The 19,639-nt window shown below is 44.2% G+C and overlaps 1 protein-coding gene and 1 long non-coding RNA gene across 4 annotated transcripts in view; both read left to right on the forward strand.

Annotated features, from left to right (window-relative positions):
* Positions 1 to 19,639, forward strand: part of LOC141073618 (uncharacterized) — a 295,600-nt gene that overhangs the window by 68,665 nt on the left and 207,296 nt on the right. The gene's annotated exons all lie outside the window — the stretch shown is intronic.
* LOC141074305 (uncharacterized) lies at positions 10,850 to 13,968 on the forward strand. The gene is made up of 2 exons (XR_012227182.1): positions 10,850 to 12,959; positions 12,998 to 13,968. It is a non-coding gene; the product is annotated as an uncharacterized lncRNA (long non-coding RNA).

A 19,639-nucleotide genomic window follows, 5' to 3' on the forward strand; every position in this document is an offset into this window, starting at 1 on the left:
CCATGGATCCCGCTGATTCTGACATTGCTTTCTTGTAACATATTGTACTTCATGTTAGTGGTAAAATTTCATTCATATAACTTGCGTTTATTTGTGAAAAAAAAAATGGAAATTTGGCGAAAATTTTGCAATTTTTCAACTTTGAATTTTTATGCCCTTAAATCACAGATACTGTATATGGCACACAAAAAACTTAATAAATGACATTTCCCACGTGTTTACTTTACTTTATATCAGCACAATTTAGGAACCAAAATTTTTTTTTTGTTAGGAAGTTATAAGGGTTAAAAGTTGACCAGCGATTTCTCATTTTTACAACACCATTTTATTTTTAGGGACCACATTACATTTGAAGCCACTTTGAGGGGTCTATATGATAGAAAATACCCAAAAGTGACACCATTCTAAAAACTGCACCCCTCAAAGTGCTCAAAACCACATTCAAGAAGTTTATTAACCCTTCAGGTGCTTCACAGGAATTTTTTGAATGTTTAAAAAAAATGAACATTTAACAATTTTTCACAAAAAAATTACTTCAGGTCCATTTTTTTTATTTTACCAAGGGAAACAGGAGATATTGGACTGCAAAAGATATTGTGCAATTTGTCCTGAGTACGCTGATACCTGATATGTGGGGGGAACCACTGTTTTGGCACATGGCAGACCTCAGAAGGGAAGGAGCACGTTTGACTTTTTCAACACAAAATTGGCTCGAATTCAGATCGGATGCCATGTCACGTTTGGAGAGCCCCTTGTTAGGCGTCAGATTTCTGCGTTTGCTCTGCAGGAATCCAGACCCTCACATTCTGCAGTCTCCTGCTGTTTATCTACCGCAGAGGAGATTGCCTTGCAGCAAATCTCTCCAGAGGCTATAGTGGGTTTTACACATAGCGATATCGCTAAAGTATCACCGATTTGGTGACGCAGCAGCGATATCGCTATGTGTAATACCTCCGACCGGCTCCCCCGCTGTCCATCGCTGATCGCGCAGCTCCATTTCTCGTCGGGCGCTTCCTGCTGGGCTTCCTGCTGGCGCTGAAGAGCGACGCGTGGACGCGGACGGGAGGACGTTAGGATCGCCGCGTCTGAAAGGTAAGCAACGACCGCTAGATCGCTGCTGCATTGCTGTGAGATCTGCCTGTATGGCAGCTCACTAGCGACCATTTAGCGATGCACCAGCGATCCTGACCGCGTCATATCATTGTCGGGATCGCTGGTGCATCGCTAAATGTAAAGGGGCCTTAAGTCCTTCTGTCATCCTACTGGATGGGACGATCTCCCATTGGAGATCGGGAGTCATAAGCTCAGGTCCTGCTCCAGATCTCATTGGTCCATCTCGGAGATCTGGAAACTTCCGGAAGGTCCCGGCTGCTATAAAAAGCGCGCATGATCGTTCAGCCATGCGCTAGTATAGACTATACTTCTATGTGTGAATGGTGACGGATGTATGATTCTGGTGACTGACTGATTTGAAACCCCTTCCCTCTGATATTACGCATGGTGATAGGGAATTAGTTTAGCAGTCAGCGCCAGTCAGTGGCAAGCCTTAAGCCACTGTGCACACCGCACCGCTACGCTAGTGTCCGACATCGCGCTTGCTATCTGGCTTTGTCATCGAGCGGCAGTGTCCTACGCCGCGCTGCAGTCGCCCTTCATGGTGTTCGCAGCAGCGATACCACACACACGGTAGGTCTAGAGGGTTGCAGCTCCTCTGTCTTGGGTTCTGCTCCTGTGACCAGATACCGTGTGTGCATTTACCTGAAGCCTGTGTCACTAACAGGTTCAGTGTTTTGTATGTTTTTGTTGCGGCACCTCTGTGAGTGAACAGAGCCCGCTCTGCACACTCCGGGTAAAGTTGAACCTGTGGGCATCATACCGCCATATTGCTCCTCTGTCATCACTCAGCAGCGATTGTTACACCTACTGCACAGTGGACCCCGAGCAGCGAACGCACTTTATTATTTATTTTTATTTAGTGCTTTCTGCCGTTCCTAACATTATACTAGCGCCAGGGTCTGGCTAGTGATGGCAGAACAGCAGCAACTGTTAGTGTATTCGGCAGCTTGAGGGCCGGTTGGCCACTCTTGAGAGGGCTCTCTCGGCTGCACAATCCACCGAAGCTGCTGTAAAGGCAATCACAGATGCGGTTTCCTGCATGTCCACGTCCGCCCTCGCGCCGACAGTTACCCGCCTCCCGTTGCCCGATAAATTTGCTGGCGATGGCGCCTCCTGTAGGGGTTTCATCAGCCAGTGCTCTATCCAGCTGGAGCTACTGGCTGCGTGATTCCCTACGGAATGGGCCAAGGTGGGGTTTATTGTATCCCTACTGTCGGGCAAGGCGTTGGAGTGGGCTACGCCACTGTGGGAGCGTGGTGACCCCGAGGTTCGGACTGCTGCTCAGTTTTTAACAGCTATTAAGCAGGTCTTCCTCGGTCCACGGGTCACGCACGACACCTCTCTTCAGCTTCTTTCTTTTACCCAGGGTTCTCTTTCGGTTAGTCAGTAAGTCAGTATACCGTCCGTTTTCTGGCTCTGGCTTCCGAGCTGGAGTGGTCCGATAAAGCCCTCATCCCTGTGTTTTGGAGAGGTTTGGCGGAGCATGTTAAAGATGCTCTCTCTACCAGAGAGGTTCCTGCAAGTTTGGAAGAGCTGATTGCCATTTCCACCCACATTGATCTCCGTTTTTCGGGGCACGGTATGAAGCGTGCTCAATCCAAACGGAAGGTTACCTCGGCTCCCAACTTTTTTGAGCCTCTGGAACCACCCGAGCCAGAGACTCCACTCCCAGAGCCCATGGAGGTGTCTCACGCCGTTCTCGAGGCGCGTCCGGCACAAAACTCCATTTGCGGTTACCATTGTCAGCACGCTGTTTCTCAGGACAACAGTGCCCCGCAATGGCCAAACTCTGTGCCGCCGGCCAAGACAATTGTCCCTCCCCGCCTTCTCCTGAGGATTCTCGCATGGGCACACGCCTCCAGGAGGGGTGGTCACTGTGGCTACATGCAGACCACAAAGCTCCTGGCAAGGTCTTACTGGTGGCCGCACAGGGCTCGGGATGTTAAAAAATATATTCGGGCCTGCGCCTTTTGTGCTCGGAATAGCCTCCTTAAATGAAGAGTAGAGACAGCTGCCGACACACGGTGGCGTCCCACTTTAACTTCCGCTCCCGTTGTCTGCCACGTGTCCCTTCTCAAACTTGGCGATCTTGCCGCCCCTGATGCCTTCCACGAGTCCCGGGTTTCTCTGTCACCTACCGGGACATCAGACTTGCCTTCGGACAAGTCTGACGCCTATACCTCTGATGGGCACAAGCTGGTGGATCGGAAGGCTCAGGGAGGGGGGTAATGTTAGGCGTCAGATTTCTGCGTTTGCTCTGCAGGAATCCAGACCCTCACATTCTGCAGTCTCCTGCTGTTTATCTACCACAGAGGAGATTGCAGAGAAGATTGCCTAGCAGCAAATCTCTCCAGAGGCTAAGTCCTTCTGTCATCCTACTGAGCATGCTCATGGGACGATCTCCCATTGGAGATCGGGAGTTATGTGCTCAGGTCCTGCTCCAGATCTCATTGGTCCTTCTCGGAGATCTGGAAACTTCCGGAAGGTCCCGACTGCTATAAAAAGCCCGCATGACCGTTCGGCCATGCGCTAGTATAGACTATACTGCTATGTGTGAATGGTGACGGATGTATGATTCTGGTGACTGACTCATTTGAAACCCCTTCCCTCTGATATTACGCATGGTGATAGGGAATTAGTTTAGCAGTCAGCGCCAGCCAGTGGCAAGCCTTAAGCCACTGTGCACACCGCTACGCTAGCGTCCGACATCGCGCTTGCTATTTGGCTTTGTCGTCGAGCGGCAGTGTCCTATGCTGCGCTGCAGTCGCAGCCCTTCTTGGCGTTCGCAGCAGCAATGCCGCACATACGGTAGGTCTAGAGGGATGCAGCTCCTCTGTCCTGGGTCCTGCTCCTGTGACCAGATACCGTGTGTGCATTTACCTGAAGCCTGTGTCACTAACAGGTTCAGCGTTTTGTATGCTACCTGAAGCCTGTGTCACTAACAGGTTTAGTGTTTTGTATGTTTTTGTTGCGGCACCTCTGTATGTGAACAGAGCCCGCTCTGCACATTCCGGGTGAAGTTGAAGTTGCATCATACCGCCATATTGCTCCTCTGTCATCACTCAGCAGCAGTTGTTACACCTACTGCACGGTGGTGTTATGATTGAGTCACCATAGGAGGCAGACACAAAAATAGAAGCTACGTCCAGAAAACAAGAGAAGTTGGCAACTATCAGATTGCAGACCCCTGAACCTATCAACACAACTAGCAGTAGCCGTGGGGGGTTCCTACGAAGCCCTAGACCCCTCGATCACAGCCGGAGAGCTAAATAGCCTAAAGACAGAAAAGGAAATCTAATCTGCCCCAGAGCAGACCCCAAAGTAAAAGGCAGCCCCCAACATATAATGACGGTGAAGCAAGACGAAAAAACACTCACACAGATAGAAAGATAGGCTGAGCAAACGATGGGGCCCAAGCTAACTAAACAGAACAGGAAAGGAAGGTTGCTGTCTGCAATCTGCCAAAACCCTATCAAAGACATAAGCCAACAAGCTGATATGGAAAAAGACCCTGAAGCAGCTAGGCTTCAAAAACTAAATCAGCACTTGGGTATTTTCAGAAGACTGAGCTAAAGGAATTCACACCCCAGCAGGGAATGGCAGAAATCCAGAAAAACAAAGCAAAACAAAGTCAAAGCACAAATGCAAAAAGCCGAGCAGAAAACTTCGCTTTAGATGAGCAGGAATTCAGACTGGTCTCCAAGGATCCCACAGAGAAATCACCCGCAGGGCAGAAGGGCGTCGGCAGCCTGATATCCAGTCAGTAACTCCACTCAGCCAGTCATCATCATCAGGCTCAGGTGTTTGATAATCAGACTCACTACCTTTCTTTACCAGAAGAGGGAGTTCCTCGGGCCTCAGTAGTGAAGGGGAAAATGAACTCACAACACGGTGGACCCCGAGCGGCGAACGCACTTTATTATTTATTTTTATTTAGTGCGTTCCGCCGTTCCTAACACCCCTGATGTGCCTAAACAGTGGAAACCCCCCACAAGTGACCCCATTTTGGAAACTAGACCCCCCCAAGGAACTTATCTAGATATGTGGTGAGAACTTTGAACCCCCAAGGGCTTCACAGAAGTGTATAACGTACAGCCGTACAATTAAAAAGTTATATTTTTTCCACAAACATGATCTTTTAGTCCCCAATTTTTTTATATTCCCAAGGGTAACAGGAGAAATTGGGCCCCAAATGTTGTTGTCCAATTTGTCCTGAGTACACTGATATCCCATATGTTGGAGAAAACTAATGTATGGGTACACGTCGGGACTCGGAAGGGAAGTAGTGACGTTTTGGAATGCAGCCTTTGATGGAATGGTCTGTGGGTGTCATGTTGCCTTTGGAGAGTCCCTGATGTGCCTAAACTGTGGAAACCCCCCAAAAGTGACCCCATTTTGGAAACTAGACCCCCACCAAGGAACATATCTAGATGTGTGGTGAGCACCTTGAACCCCCAAGTGCTTCACAGAAGCTTATAACGTAGAGCCATAAAACAATCATACTTTTTTTCCACAAAAAATATATTTTAGCCCTCAATTGTTTATTTTTCCAAGGGTGACAGGAGAAATGGGACCCAAAAGTTGTGCAATTTGTCCTGAGTAGGTTGATACCCCATATGTGGGGGTAAACCACTGTTTGGACACATGGCAGAGCTTGGAAGGGAAAGAGCACCGTTTGACTTTTTTTTCAGAATTGGCTGGAATTGAGATCAGACGCCATGTTGCGTTTGGAGAGCACCTGCTGTGCCTAAACAGTGGAAACCCCCAATTCTACAGTAACTTCAACCCTAACCCCAACACATCCCTAACCCTAATTTCAGCCCTAACCCTAATGGGAAAATGGAAATATACATTTTTTTAGTTTATTATTTTTCCCTAACTAAGGGGGTGATAAAGGTGGGTTTGATTTACTATTTTTAGCAGGTTTATATGTTTGGCAGCTGTCATACGCTAAAAGACCCTTTTTATTGTAAAAATAGTTTTTTGCATCACCACATTTTGAGAGCTATAATTTTTCCATATTTTGACCCACCGAGTCATGTGAGGTCTTAATTTTTGCGGGACGAGTTGACGTTTTTATTGCATGTGACATTTTTTGAACGCTTTTTATTCCGATTTTTGGGACGCAGAATGAACGAAAACCAACATTTCATGAATTTCTATTGGGGGGGCATTTACACCGTTACGTGTCTGGTAAAATTGATATAGCGATTTTAATCTTCAGGTCAGTACGATTAAAGCGACACCTCATTTATGTCATTTTTTTGTGTTTTGGTGCTTTTATGCAATGAGAACAATTTTATAATTATTTTTGCATCTCTTTATTCTGCGAGCTATAACTTTTTAATTTTTTTCCCTCATGATGCTGTGTGGTGGCTCATTTTTTGCGGGACAAGATGACATTTTCAGCGGTACTATGGATATTTATAGCCGTCTTTTTGATCGTGCGTTATTGCACTTTTTTTTCGGCGGTATGATGATAAAGCATTGTTTTGTTTTGTTTTTTTACTTTTATTTTTTAAGGGGTTCACTGAAGAGGTTAGCTAGTGGGACAGTTTTATAGGGCGGGTCGTTACAATACTAAATATGTGCACTTTTATTGTTTGCTTGAATTTATTAGGGAAAATATATGTTTTTTTTATTTATTTAGGGATTTTTTATAAATTATTTTTACACTTTTTTTTTTTTTACTTTACAGTGATGTTCCCCTTGGGACAATAAAATAATGTGTCAGATCACTGATCTAACAGTTTGGACAGAACTCTGACAGCGATCTGACAGGCTCTCTGCAGGCACTGAGGAAGCCGCCTCCCTGCAGGCCCCCGGATCCAAGATGACCACGGAGGCCTTCGGGGGCCTGCAGGGAAGGAGACCGTCGGAGCAGCGCAGCACATCGCGCTGCTCCGGTGGTCTCAGGGAAGCACGGAGGGAGCCCCCTCCCTGACGATGCTTCCCCAATCCCCTGGTACACTGCAATCATGTTATGCGATCAGAAAGCCGTGATAATCAGCTGACACCTGCCCCCCCCCCCCCCCCGGAGCGCCGCTGATCGCTTAGACATACTATCCCATCCCCGGTCATACGGGCCCGGGTACCGTGGACGGGATGGTACGTCTCATGTCAGAAAGGGGTTAAATGGATTGTCTACAGTGTAAATATACAATTCCTCCCACCAACTTATCACCAAATTGGCAAGCGAAGGGGAATACTTAGCCCCCATGGAAACGCCGCCTATTTGCATATAATACTTCTGATTAAAACAAAAATTATTTGAAATAAACCAATTGGCATCTTCCAATATGAATGTTTGGAAATCAGGGGAGAAATTGCTATATTTACACAAATTAAATTCTAAAGCATAAAGTGCCACCTGATGGGGAATCGAAGTATATAAAGAAACAACATCTGTTGTTAGGCTGAGTTCACATGTAGTGCTTTTTTTGCGTTTTTAAACGTGCGATTTTGCCACGAAAACGCAAAAAAAAGCATCTCGTGCAATCCTATGGCATTCCGCACATGCTGTGCTAATGCTGCATATTTTTCTGCTGCGGAATTGCATGGCAGAAAAATATGCAGCATGTTCATTCTTTGTGCGGAATCGCGGGAAAATCTGCACACATAGAAATGCATTGTTCCGCTTATTTTGCTTGTGGCTGTGCCCACCATGCGCAAAGTAAGCGGAAAATGTGCGGATGGTACTCACGGTCTGGAGGAGAGGAGAGTGTCCCTGTTAAAAAAAAAAAAAAAAAGAAAATAAAAAATTGTCATATTCTCACCTTCTGGCGGTCCTCGCAGCGTCACCAGGCCTCAGCGATGCTCCCGGCAACTCCCGTTCCCAGCGATGCCTTGCGACAATGACCTTTGATGACGTTACGGTCTCTCGAGACCGCGATGTCGTCAAAGGTCATTGTTGCAAGGCATCGCTGGGAACGGGAGTTGCCGGGAGCATAGCGATGATCGGGAAAGCTGCATGGGACGCCGGAAGGTGAGAAAAACACGATTTTTTATTTTTTTATTATCTTAAACATTATATTTTTTTACTACAGATGCCGCATAGGCAGCCTCAATAGTAAAAAGTTGCCTAATCCAAGAAAGACTATCATCCCATATGAACTCTTCCATCGCACACAAAACATCTGTGCTATCTTTGATATAGCCTGAAACTCTTTCAACAAGAGGTTGGAGAAGCAAATCCAGCCATTCACCCAATTTTTCACCTATGGATCCAATTCCAGAGACTATGGATCTCATAGGAGGAGGATGCGTTTTTTTAAGTGTTTTCGGTAATGGGGTATAGGGGTTACTGGATTAGACACTTTAAGATAGTCCCTTTCTTTTACACTAAAATAACCCAAATTGAATCCCTCATCAATGACATTAAAGATGTGATCTTTTATTTTATTCAGAGGATTATCCTGTAAACTGCTATAAATCGTCTGATCAAATAGCATGTACTCAACCCAACAACCATAGTCTATTTTATTCATCACAACAATTGAACCGCCTTTATCTGAATTTGGAGGAGGCGTGGCAAAGCTAAAGTCCCGATATGTCATATACGGTTTCATTATTAAAATGTACAGAGACCGCAAGTGAAGGGGGCGGGACACGACCTAAATCCAGATACGTCACATCCGCCTTCGTCGTGTTAGTGTATAGAGGTGGGACTCACGGCGTCGACATCAATGGGTGGTACCTCACGGGGTCAGTGTCCCATATAACATGAATAAAAACGCACCGCCAACTGAAAGGTGTGGCTGACATCCCTGATGGCATCTTCCAGTGGGTTTTTTTAACAATGGCGATATAGTCATACTATTTGGCCAGTGTACTTGTAATTGACCTGTTTTTGGATATACAGATAGTTGTTTTTTTTTTTGTTTTTTTTTTTGTAATAAACGCCACCCATATGAGGTCACCACCCATATGAGGTCACATGACATTACAGGAAGTGTACCAGTCTCCTGAGTAAATTGGCTGGGGGAATTTTCTGTGGGGTATTTAAGGGTGCATTTTGAACACATTGACACTGCCCCCTGACGAAGATACAGAGAAACGCGCATTGGGACACTGCACGCTGGTTTGGGCATTAATATGGGTAAGGGATCTCAGATTTCTACATACTTTGTATTGCTGGCTATTTAATGAGACATGATATTATTTTTGTCTTGCTAACATGTCTACATATTGCTGGCATTTCTTTTGTTCATAGTTTGATCATTACCCCTTACTTTTCCTTACTTTTTTTTTTTTTTAAATTTATTTTTGCTTATCTTATTGTCTGGTGCAATCCCCATTAGGATGTGCTCCACTATTGCCAATGCCATCCAGTGCACGTCTTGCCGCATGTATGAAATCCTTGAACAGCCGGTCGAGGGTGCATACTGCTGTGCAAGATGTGAGCACGTTGTGCATTTGGAAGCCCAGATACTGGATCTAAATGTGCAGCTGGCAACACTGAGATCCATTGACAATATGGAAAGGAGTCTTCTGCTCACTGAGCAGACGCTCAATGGGATAGATGAGGGGGGGATGCTAGGTTGGAGCTGCAGGACAATGAAGCAGCTAGCTGGGTGACAGTTAGAAGGCGGGGTAGAGGGAAGAGCACCAGGGAGGCTAGTCCTGATCTGGCACACCCCAATAAGTTTGCTAAGTTGGCAGATGAGGGGAGTGTTAGTGCAGGAGTAGCACTGCTGCAGCAAGGCATGTCCTCTGAAAGCCGGAGGAGTGTCTGCTCCAGTAAGGGGGGAAATAGGAGAGCAGGGAAGGCCAGACAGGTTCTGGTAGTGGGAGACTCAATTATTAGGGGAACAGATAGGGCAATCTGTCACAAAGACAGGGATCGTCGAACGGTGTGCTGCCTACCTGGCGCTCGAGTCCGACACATCGCTGATCGGGTTGACAGATTACTGGGAGGGGCTGGTGCGGATCCAGCGGTCATGGTGCACATTGGCACAAATGACAAAGTTAGAGGTAGGTGGAGGGTCCTTAAAGATGATTTCAGGGAATTAGGCTGTAAGCTTAAAGCAAGGACCTCCAAGGTGGTATTTTCGGAAATACTTCCTGTACCACGTGCCACGCCAGAGAGGCAACGGGAGATTAGGGAGGTTAATAAGTGGCTCAGGAATTGGTGTAGGAAGGAGGGGTTTGGGTTCCTGCAGAACTGGGCCGACTTCTCAGTTGGCTACAGGCTCTACGCTAGGGACGGGCTGCACCTCAATGGGGAGGGTGCAGCTGTGCTGGGGGAGAAAATGGCTAGAAGGTTGGAGGAGTGTTTAAACTAGGGACGGGGGGGAGGGTATTCCTTTTATAGGAGGGGAAGACAGTGCAGCTAGAGACCTGGGCACAAATAATGAAATTGGGGGTGGGGGTGGCATGGGGGGTGGGGTTAGAACAGTTAATAATTTAAGAAAGAATAGAGGTACAGAGAGATACATAAAGTGCATGTATACTAATGCTAGAAGCCTTGCCAACAAAATGGAGGAATTGGAGTTAATGTTGTTGGAACATAATTATGACATGGTGGGGATATCTGAGACAAGGCTGGACGAGAGCCACGACTGGGCGGTTAATTTACAGGGATATAGTCTGATCAGAAATGACTGTACAAATAAGCGAGGGGGAGGCGTGTGTTTATATGTAAAATCATCCTTAAAACCCATCCTTCGTGATAATATATATGAATCTAATGAAAATGTAGAGTCCCTGTGGGTAGAGATAAGGGGAGGGGGAAAAAATAATAAATTACTGATAGGGGTTTGTTATAAGTCTCTAAAAATAATGGAAGCAACAGAGAATATCCTCATAAAGCAAAGATGAAGCTGCGACTCAAGGAGAAGTCATTATTATGGGGGACTTCAACTACCCTGAAATACATTGGGGAACAGAAACCTGCAGTTCCAGCAAAGGTAATAGGTTTTTGACTACTATGAGAGACAATTGCCTTTCACAACTGGTTCAGGACCCAACAAGAGGGGGGGCACTGCTAGACCTAATATTAATCAACAGGCCAGACCGAATATCAAATGTAAGGGTTGGGGGTCACTTGGGTAACAGTGATCACAAATTAATAAGTTTTCATGTATCCTTTAATAAGATGTGTAGTAGAGGGGTTACAAGGACACTAAACTTCAGGAAAGCAAATTTCCAACGGATGAGAGATGATCTTGGTGCAATTAACTGGGACGATATCCTGAGACATAAAAATACACAAAGAAAATGGGAGACGTTTATTAGCATCCTGAATAGGACCTGTGCACAATATATACCTAATGGGAATAAACATGCAAGAAATAGGAAGAAACCACTATGGCTAAATAGAGCTGTAAGGGGTGCAATAAGGGACAAAAATAAAGCATTTAGAGAATTAAAGCAAGTAGGTAGTGATGAGGCATTAACTAAATACAGAAGATTAAATAAATTCTGTAAAAAGCAAATCAAGACAGCAAAGATTGAGACAGAGAGACTCATTGCCAGAGAAAGGAAAAATAATCCTAAAATATTCTTTAACTACATAAATAGTAAGAAACTAAAAAATGATAGTGTTGGCCCCCTTAAAAATAGTCTGGGTGAAATGGTGGATGAGGATGAGGAAAAAGCCAATATGCTAAATGACTTTTTTCAACAGTGTTTACACAAGAAAATCCCATGACGGATAACATGATCAGCGATAAAAATTCTCTGTTAAATGTCACCTGCTTAACCCAGCAGGAAGTATGGCGGCGTCTAAAAATCACTAAAATTGACAAATCCCCGGGCCCGGATGGGATACACCCCCGAGTACTGCAGGAATTAAGCACAGTCATAGATAGACCATTATTTTTAATCTTTAAAGATTCCATAATAACAGGGTCTGTACCACAGGACTGGCGTATAGCAAATGTGGTGCCAATATTCAAAAAGGGGACAAAAACTGAACTTGGAAATTATAGGCCAGTAAGTTTAACCTCAACTGTGGGTAAAATCCTGGAGGGTTTTCTAAGAGATACTATACTGGAGTATCTGGAGAATAATAACCTCATGACCCAATATCAGCATGGGTTTACAAGGGACCGTTCCTGTCAGACTAATCTGATTAGCTTTTATGAAGAGGTAAGTTCCGGACTGGACCAAGGGAATGCAGTGGACGTGGTGTACATGGACTTTTCAAAAGCTTTTGATACGGTGCCACACAAAAGGTTGATACATAAAATGAGAACAATGGGGATAGGGGAAAATATGTGTAGGTGGGTTAAGAGCTGGCTCAGGGATAGGAAACAAAGGGTGGTTATTAATGGAGCACACTCAGACTGGGTCACGGTTAGCAGTGGGGTACCACAGGGGTCAGTTTTGTGCCCGCTTCTTTTTAACATATTTATTAATGACCTTGTAGGGGGCATAGAGAGTAGAAGTTCAATATTTGCAGATGACCCTAAACTCTGCAGGGTAATCAATACAGAGGAGGACAATTTTATATTACAGGAGGATTTATGTAAACTAGAAGCTTGGGCTGATGGCAAATGAGCTTTAATGGGGATAAATGTAAGGTTATGCACTTGGGTAGAACGAACAAGATGTATAATTATGTGCTTAATTGTAAAACACTGGGCAAAACTCACTGAAAAAGACGTGGGTGTATGGGTGGACGACAAACTCACATTTAGCGGCCAGTGTCAGGCAGCTGCTGCAAAGGCAAATAAAATAATGGGATGCATTAAAAGAGGCATAGATGCTCATGAGGAGAACATAATTTTACCTTTATATAAGTCACTAGTGCGACCACACTTAGAATACTGTGTACAGTTCTGGTCTCCGGTGTATAAGACATAGCTGAACTGGAGCGGGTGCAGAGAAGAGCGACCAAGGTTATTAGGGAACTAGGGGGTCTGCAATACCAAGACAGGTTATTACATTTGGGGTTATTTAGTTTGGAGAATCGAAGGCTTAGGGGTGATCTTATTACAATGTATAAATATATGCGGGGACAATACCAAGAGCTTTCTAATGATCTTTTTACTCTTAGACCTGTGATGGGGACAAGAGGGCATCCTCTATGTCTGGAGGAAAGAAGGTTTAAGCATACTCACAGACGCGGATTCTTTACTGTAAGAGCAGTGAGACTATGGAACTCTCTGCCATATGATGTTGTAATGAGTGATTCCCTACTAAAATTTAAGAAGGGACTGGATGCCTTTCTTGAAAAGTATAATATTACAGGGTATATACACTAGTTTCCTTAATATTGCGTTGATCCAGGGAGCTAGTCTGATTGCCGTATGTGGAGTCGGGAAGGAATTTTTTTCCCCAATGTGAAGCTTACTGTTTGCCACATGGGTTTTTTTTGCCTTCCTCTGGATCAACATGTTAGGGCAAGTTAGGATAGGATATGGGTTGAACTAGATGGACTTAAAGTCTCCCTTCAACCTTAATAACTATGTTACTATGTTGTTTATGGATATGATCCCCCTGTTTGCGCTGAGGTAGCACACTTCATGCACTATGCACTTTAGATTTTTTGGAAATATTAGTGTGCTGTCTTGTGCCAACATGGAGGATTCTTTGTATATGAGGATATTTTATACATGTCCTCCATCATTTCCATAGTCATTAATTGCTGTCCACCTGTTTTTTCCATCTGGATTATACAGTATCTAGAATGGATGTCATTTTATAAAATTGGTATTCTGTACATTGTATTAATAAAGATAAAAAATGATATTTTCGTATCTTTTTTGCTTCTGAATCTTTACGTACCCACAAAGTGGTTAGGAGATCTAGAAAACTCTCTTTGAATCGTATGTATTTACGCATGCTTTCATGTGCTGTCTCTGCAATTTAGCATGTTTTATCTATTTTTCAATAAATTTAGCAATTTCCAAGAAGCTGTATTTTCTTCACATTTGTAATTTCAATGTTGTGAGGCTGCATGTTGGTGAGGCTGTGGGGGGTGATTTCACTCGTGTGCTTTTTGTTTTTGCTACTTATCTAACGTGGCATAGTTCTATTTATTGATTTATAAAGTTCATTGCTATAGACTTTTATGTAGCAATATATTTACAGCTTTCTCCTTTTTGCTAGACTTACTGTATTTTTCGGACTATAAGATGCACTTTTTTCCTCCAAAAATGTGGAGGAAAATAGGAGGTGCATCTTATAGTCCGGATGTCCCTAATCTGGCTGTGGTGGGGAGGTGGGGAAGCGGCAGTGGCAGAGCAACGGGTCACAGGAGGCAGGATCCGGCTGCTGAGGCTAACTCCTGTGCCCGTTGCTAAAGAGAAATGAAAATTCACTCCATACCACGCCATACTGGCATCGGAGCAGGACGCCGCGTGGCCTCAGGGAGGCACAAAGGGTTTTTTTCTGCTGGGGGCCATGCACACCTGGACAGAGATGGAGGCTCTGCATACCGCTATAGGGGTGGGGGCCATGCATAACAGGATAAGGATGAGGCCATGCATTCCAGGATACAGATGGGGCCATGCATATCAGGATAACAGTGGGGCCATGCATACCAGGATAGGGATTAGGGTCAGTCATACCAGGACAGAGATGGGGTCCCTGCATACCAGGATAGGAATTGGGGCCAATCTTATCAGGATAAGGATGGGGCCATGCATACCAGGACAGAGACGGGGCCCTGCATACCAGGATAGGGGATATTAAGTATAGAATTTACCACATTTTTGTTTCAATTTTTTTCCTAATTCCCTCCTCTAAAACCGAGGTGTGTCATATAGTCCGAAAAATACAGTGTTTGTGTTTTTAATAAAACTGTTTGAGAACTATGGATTTAATTTTCATTGCTATATTTCTAAATCTCGGGGCATGTTCAGACATTGCAATTTGTTCGGGAAATTATCTGCAGCAAAGTCCTCACCCGTAGATCCACACTAAATCGCTCAGTTTTCACTGACTATTTCTTTCCTGTCCTCAACAGCATTTAGCATATTTTTTGGACTAAAAGAGGCAATTTTCCCCCCAAAATTTCAGAGTAAAATTGGGGTGTGTCTTATGGTCCAAATATAGCTTACAGCGAGGGTGGGTGGGGTGCAGTTGTGGAGGAGGGGTCACAGGAGGCAGGGTTCCTGCTACAGAAAGCCGGGAGGTGGGAGGCAGCAGTTGTGGAGTGGGCTCACAGGAGAAGCTGCGGGACCTCAGCCGAGGTCAGCCATCTTCCTGAAGCCCACCGCTGGGAAATCAATGCACTCAGGTCTGCCTCACCACTGAAACCCCTCCTTCTAGCCCAGGACTCGCAGCCTTGCACCGCTGGGACACCCCCTTCTCCCAACCAGGGCCTACAGCATTTTCCAACCGCCGCTGATTTCCTGCAGCACTGACGCTGCCTCCTGTGACCCCAGTACACCCCCCACGTATGCTACCGTAAGTTTGGACTATAAGACAACCTCATTTTATTTAAAATCTTTTTTTTTTAATTTTGCTCATCAATATTTGGGGTGCGTCTTATGCTCTGAAAAAGACAGTACATTTTTTTTTATTTTTAGAAAAAGTAAATAAAAACATGATAATTGCTTATGTAACCAATTTACTGTATTAGGTCCCAGCGGTGTTTCTCAGTGTATGTCGCCCTACTGTGGTTACTTACCTTTCTCTGACCCATACAGCTTGGTCCATTTTAGAAGTCATATAGCACAACATTTTTACCCCTTTCCAATGGTTGTAATAATACGCCCACGTCAGAATCCCTCCCTTTGATTTTGGTTCCAGCGCTGAGCCGACGTCTTTCCCTGCACATATCAGCTGTTTTGAACAGCTGACATGTGCCTCTAACAGCGGCGGGCGGATTCGCGATCCACCCATCGCTGTTAACCTGTTAAATGCCACTGTCAATCTCTGACAGCGGCATTTAATTCGCGCTTACGGAAGCGCTTCTAAAATCCCGTCAATTGGTAACCCCATCACGTGATTTTGGGTCAACAATGGGTTTGCATGACAACCAGAGTTCTCCAGCAGACCTCTATGGTTGTCATAGCTGGATTCCTATGAGTGCTGCTCGGTGGTTGGCGCTCAAAGCAAGTGACCATTTCTGCTACACATAGGCGATCTGATCACTGCGTGATTGAAGCAGAGGCAATTGGGTTATGGCAGCTTCTAGTTTCCCATGGAGACAATTGAAGCAATGAAAAAGTAAAAAAAAATTTTTTTTAAATATTAAAAAAAATATAAAAGTTCAAATCGGCCCCCTTTTGCCTCATTCAAAATAAAACAATTAAAAAAATCAAACATACGCATATTTGGTGTTGCCGCATTCAGAATCGCCCAATCTATCAATATAAAAAGAAAATTAACCCGATCACTAAATGGCGTAACGAAAAAAAAAATTCAAAATGCCAAAATTATGTTTTTTTCGTCACAGCTACATTGCAATTAAATGCAATAACGGGCGATCAAAAGATTGTATCTACACCAAAATGGTATCAATAAAAACGTCAGCTTAACGTGCAAAAAGTAATCCCTCACCCAACCCGACATCACGAAAAATGGAGACGCTACACGTCTAGGAATATGGCGCCATTTATTTTTTTTTTTTACCAAAGTTTGGATTTTTTTTTACCACTTAAATAAGAAAAAAACCTAGACATGTTTGGTGTCTATGAACTCGTAATGACCTGGTGAATCATAATGGCAGGTCCATTTTAGCATTTATTTAGTGAATATGGTTAAAAAAAACATGTGATATTTCACTTTTCTTTTGCAATTTCATCACACTTGTAATTTTTTCCCGTTTTCCAGTACACGATATGTTAAAACCAATGGTGTCTTTCAAAAGTACAACTCGTCCCACAAAAAACAAGCCCTAAGGCTACTTTCACACTTGCGTTTTTCTGCGCTGCATGCGCAGTGCAAACGCGCATAAAAAACGCATCATGCGTTTTTATGTTTTCTTGTTTTTTGCGCATGTGTTTTTTTTGCGCTGACGTGTGCATGACCATGCGCACGTCAGCGCTCCCATAAGCTTTAATAGGTTTTTGGGTGAATTTCGTGCGCATTGCGTGCGCATGCGTTTTTTTGACAGGTCGGACGCACAAAAAATGCAACAGGATGCATTTTGTGCGCCGGGGTGCACACTACAAAAAACGCTTGCTCATACAAACGCGTACAAACGCATGAAAATGCGCACCCATGTTAAGTATAGGAAAAAACGTATGCGCATTTATGCGCAAAAACACAGCGGAAAAAAAAACGTGTGAAACCAGCCTAACACGGTTATTTTGACAAAAGAATAAAGTTAGGCTCCGGGAAGAAGCGGCGCAAGAAGCAAAAACGCAAAATGGTCATAAAGGGGTTAAAGGGCCATCAGTTGCTGAGTGTCTGACTTCGGGTGCCCCTAATTCTCCATAGGATGGGCTCTGGCAGAGGTCACACTACATATTTTACAGAGGGGTAAAAATACTCCTCTTAACAATTTTGAAGAGTATTTTTAGCCAAGAAGGACATAATTTGCAGTAACTCAAATCTATGTAAATACATTAGACCTGGGCATAGTGCAGCACGCAGAACACCCGGCCGTCTGGCTCGTGGACTGAGGCAACCAAAGGACCTGAAAACAGTGGCGCACGGGCTGCACCATGCAATCGCCCTCTCGGCAACCAAAGTTACCAACTGGTCAGAAATTCCAGGACCGCTTATAAAAAACATGTAAGGTGTTCAAGACTTTTTTTTTTTTTACACTTTTTTAAGCTGAAGAAACATATGCAAATAATTTTGACTAATTCTCACAAGTTTACAGTGAATGCAGCTATTGTCTTCATATCAGAATTATAGACTGTAGATATGTACCAATTACAGCCATAATGATTTATTAAGATTTTTCAGTCTGTTCATAATTTTTTTTTTTTTGCCTGTCTGATTTTTTAATTAGCTGTTCAGAAAAAAATAATGTCAAGTTGGCAACCCTAGCAGCATCCCAATATATAGGGGAGTAGGCAACACTAGCGGTGTCCAAATATATAATGGAGGAGGCAACTCTAGCGGTGTCCCAATATTTAGTAGAGGAGACAACCCTAGCGGTGTCCCAATATATAATGGAGGAGGCAACTAGCAGTGTCCCAATATATAGAATCATAGAATCATAGAATCGTAGAGTTGGAAGGGACCTGGGCCATCTGGTCCAACCCCCTGCTCAAAGCAGGATTCGCTAAATCATCCCAGTCAGATGTCTGTCCAGCCTCTGTTTGAAGACTTCCATTGAAGGAGAACTCACCACTTCTCGTGGCAGCCTGTTCCACTCATTGATCACTCTAACTGTCAAAAAGTTTTTTCTAATATCTAATCTGTGTCTCTTCCCATTCAGTTTCATCCCATTGCTTCTAGTCTTTCCTTGTGCAAATGAGAATAAAGTTGATCCTTCTACAATGTGACAGCCCTTTAGATATTTGTAGACAGCTATTAAGTCTCCTCTCAGTCTTCTCTTTTGCAAACTAAACATTCCCAAATCCTGCAACCTTTCCTCATAAGACAGGGTTTGCAGACCGGTCACCATTCTGGTCGCTCTTTTCTGAACTTGCTCCAGTTTGTTGATGTCTTTTTTAAAATGTGGTGCCCAAAACTGGACACAATATTCCAGATGAGGTCTGACCAAAGAGGAGTAGAGGGAAATAATGACTTCACGTGATCTAGACTGTATGCTTCTGTTAATACATCCTAGAATTGCATTTGCCTTTTTTGCTGCTGCATCACACTGTTGACTCATATTCAGTCTGTGATCTATTAGTATACCCAAGTCTTTTTCACATGTGCTGTCACTTAGCCCTATTCCTCCCATTCTATATATGCTTTTTTCATTTTTATTGCCCAGATGTAGTACTTTGCATTTCTCCCTGTTAAAAACCATTCTGTTAGTTGCTGCCCACTTCTCCAGTTTATTTAAATCTTTTTGAATCCTCTCTCTCTCTTCTCTAGTATTAGCTATCCCTCCTAGCTTTGTGTCATCAGCAAATTTAATCAGTTTACTCTCAATTCCTTCATCTAAATCATTGATAAAGATGTTGAACAATACAGGGCCCAGGACAGAGCCCTGTGGTACCCCACTTGAGACATTCTTCCAACTGGATGTACAGCCATTTACGACCACTCTTTGGGTCCGATCACTAAGCCAGTTATGAATCCACCTAACAGTTGCCTTGTCCATTCCATACTTAGTGGTGGAGGCAACCCTACAGGCATCCCAATATATGTTGGAGGAGACAACCCTACCGGTGACCCAATATATGGTGGAGGCAACCCTGCCAGCATCCCAGTATGTGATGGAGAAGGCAACCCTACTGATGTCCCAACATATGGAGGAGGAAACCCTACCAGCGTCCCAATATATGGTGGAAGAAGCAACCCTACCGACGTCCCAATATATGGTGGAGGAGGCAGTCGCTGCTCCTTCCACTATTCGGCACAAGTGTCTGCTGTGCAGAACGTGCGTGCATGCAAGAAAGACAGGTTCAGAAAACCAGGAGAATGGGAACAAGGTGAGTTTTTTGTTCATCATTATATGGGGGGCTGTGAGTGAATATAAGTGGCTATGTTTGTGGAG

The sequence above is a fragment of the Dendrobates tinctorius genome, unplaced genomic scaffold, assembly GCF_039654945.1.
Source record: "Dendrobates tinctorius isolate UK_male_01 unplaced genomic scaffold, ASM3965494v1 ptg000014l, whole genome shotgun sequence".
NCBI classification, from domain to species: domain Eukaryota; kingdom Metazoa; phylum Chordata; class Amphibia; order Anura; family Dendrobatidae; genus Dendrobates; species Dendrobates tinctorius.